This window comes from Mirounga leonina, unplaced genomic scaffold (genome assembly GCF_011800145.1).
Source record: "Mirounga leonina isolate KUSES-001 unplaced genomic scaffold, KU_Mleo_1.0 Mir_86, whole genome shotgun sequence".
Classification (NCBI taxonomy): Eukaryota; Metazoa; Chordata; class Mammalia; order Carnivora; family Phocidae; genus Mirounga; species Mirounga leonina.
This window is the reverse complement of record NW_023270830.1, coordinates 288-3,536: the sequence shown is the minus strand read 5'-3', so window position 1 is coordinate 3,536 and position 3,249 is coordinate 288.

The following is a 3,249-nucleotide window of genomic DNA, read 5'->3' as shown; positions in this document are numbered from 1 at the left end:
TGAAGGGGATCCCACCAGCTAATGATGGCATTTTGAGGTTCAATAATATTAAGCGTTGTAATGAATCAAAACTCATCACATATGTCTAAGTCAATGAGTATTTGATATTAAGTAAACCAAATGGTTGCTTACCTTCTGATTTGACAGAAAAGCAATTCATTATCTTGAAAACTGGGTTAAGAATCAAGCATTTATCTTGACTTTCCTGTATGAATTGTAACACTGTAAATAAATAGTTGATAAGGGAAGCATCTTCTAATAAAGTTATTCCAGCTATTAAATGAAAACAAAATGATAGAATAACATCATTCTGCAACCTCCAATGCATTAATAGACTTAGGCACAGAGCACCAACTACCACAACAGTGGATATCATCAACTATCAAAAAAGAACAAAACCAAAGGTAAAAGCCTCTTGCTAAAAGAACACAATAGTACTTAAAGAAATTGAACCTGAAACTAATAAGACCTCAAGATTCAGCTGCCAGTTTGTAGGAAGTAAAGAGGACAGAGGAACCAACATGGTGACTGCAATCAACAAATCCCAATTATGGGAAACTCTGCAGATATAATGCCCCAGGATCTTCAACAGATAAATTATATGAAAAAGGAATATAGATGGAATCTGTAGATCTAAAAAGACTTAAAGGTCATAGCAAATGAAAAACTAGGCAAAAGGAAGTTATAGTATCCAAGAGTGCATACTTGGGTAATAAAATCAGAAAAAGATGGAAGAAAGTGATTGCTATGCAAGTCAGGGTAGTGGTTACTTTTGCAGGGAAAGAGGGTTTTATGATGGGAAGGGGGCATATGGCTGGAAAATTTTTGACCCAGATATTTGTTACAAGGATGTTTGTCTTATAATAATTTAGTAAGCTATATATTTTTATGTGATTTCCCATATCTGTTTCATTCTATATGTGTAAAAAAACAGGGGGAAAAAAAAAAAAGCATGTTAAACAAGTCCACAGACCTAACGCTGTCCTCAAGATAAGCACAATGTGGTCAGCAGTGGGTAAATAAAGTTGTGGAAAATCATATTCTGGGGCAAAAAGAATATAAGTTCTGCTGTAGATACATGTGGGTAATGTCAGAGGTGGGCTACCTTTCAAGGTGCTGGGAGGTTTATTTTTTTATAATTCTGTACATAGTTCCCCTTTCAGTGCCAGTCAGCCTAGCCAGATGATCCATATGTGGCTCAGTGTTTTTCAGTGTGTGGTGCTGAGAACCACTGGCTTCATGGCCACTATGTGCTTAAGAAAGTGCAGATCTCTTGGTCCCATCTCTCTTCAAAGGAGCAGCCCCAGAATCTACATGATTAACAAGCACACTACACTGTAAGAACCACCACTGACTTTTTGGGCCATATCTACCTGAAATCACTTCTTTTTTTTTTTAAATTAAGATTTTTTACTTATTTATTTGACAGAGAGAGACACAGCAAGAGAGGTAACACAAGCAGGGAGAGTGGGGGAGGGAGAAGCAGGCTTTCTGCAGAGCAGGGAGCCTGATGCAGTGCTCCACCCCAGGACCCTGGGATCAGGACCTGACCTAAAGGCAGATGTTTAACGACTGAGCCACCCAGGTGCCCCTACCTGAAATTACTTCTATAAAGATGTGGGAAGTATAGATCTTCTAAGCAATTTCCAAATGGGCAGTTTAGAGTCAAGACCATAGCTGTGATTTTTGTTAGTGAGTGCACTTAGATGTTGAACCTTTATCTAGCTGAGCCATGTAGAACACCATCTGTGAGTGTGTCTAAGCAAATAGCCCAGTTAGAAAATGATTTTCTCTGGGGCGCCTGGGTGGCTCAGTCGCTTAAGTGACCGACTCTTGATTTCGGCTCAAGTCATAATCTCAGGGTCATGTTCCCAGAGTCATGAAATCAAGTCCCACGTTGGGCTCTGCACTCAGCAGGGAATCTGCTTGAGATTCTTTCCCTCTGCCCCTACCCCGCTTGCACTCTCTCTGTTTCTCAAATAAATAAATCTTTACAAACAAAAAACCCATTTTCTCCAACGTGCAATAGCAACTGTCAATTTTTTTCTCATCTTTTTCGCTCAGGATTTTTTGCCTCTCATATAAGTGAGAGCCTGGGATTAGGAATTTAATGTGATATTTCAATCAATGAATCCTCTGAAGTTTTTTTTTTTTTTAAAGATTTTATTTATTTATTTGAGAGAGAGAGAATGAGAGACAGAGAGCACGAGAGGGAAGAGGGCAGAGGGAGAAGCAGACCCCCCACTGAGCAGGGAGCCTTATGTGGGACTCGATCCCGGGACTCCAGGATCATGACCTGAGCCGAAGGCAGTCGCTTAACCAACTGAGCCACCCAGGTGCCCGAATCCTCTGAAGTTTTTAAGCAACAGTTCTAACAACAACAACAAGAAAATTCAAATCATGAGAAGAAGAACAATCTAGATTTGGATATGGGCAGGTATGACCAGATAGAGCTTTCTGCTGGTCCTTTCTCAGTCGAAGGCAAAGTAGACTTTCAGAGTATGAAAGTGGAAGTGTGAAGGCTTCCAAGTCTGTATTTAGCATCTTCATCCTCTCCTTTCTGTAACCCTCTCTACTTTCCCAAACCTACATGATTTTTCAGCAGCTCTACTAATCAGAACAATTGGAATCCAACTGGCTTTCTTTTGCCAATTGAGTGCCAATTAGTGTGGATGCACTTCAGGGAGGAACCTAGACTAGTACTTGCTTTATAGAGATTTCAATTTGATTTGTGAAAAACAATATTTTATTCAATTGAATCTAATTCTACAAACATCCTTTGAACACTGACTAAATGTGTGGCAGTATTCTAGCCGTGTGGCATTATAGATAGACAATTAAGGCAAGTTTCCTGCATCCAGACAGGTACAGTCTCGTCAGGGAAATGGATGAGTTGTAGCTAATGATAACAGCAAAATCATTTGCACATAAAAAATCTCATTTCAGTCCTCACACTTTCCAAATTGTAGCAATTAAAAGGATAACCACTATTTGTTGTTTTTTTTAATTTTATTATGTTATGTTAGTCACCATATAATACATCATTAGTTGTTTTTTTTTTTACATCATTAGTTTTTGATGTAGTGATCCACGATCCATTGTTTTCATATAACACTCAGTGCAGCATGCAGTACATGCCCTCCTTAATACCCATCACCGGGCTAACCAATCTCCCCTCCCTCCTCCCCTCTAAAACCCTGTTTGTTTCTCAGAGTCCATAGTCTCTCATGGTTCATCTCTCCCTCCAAT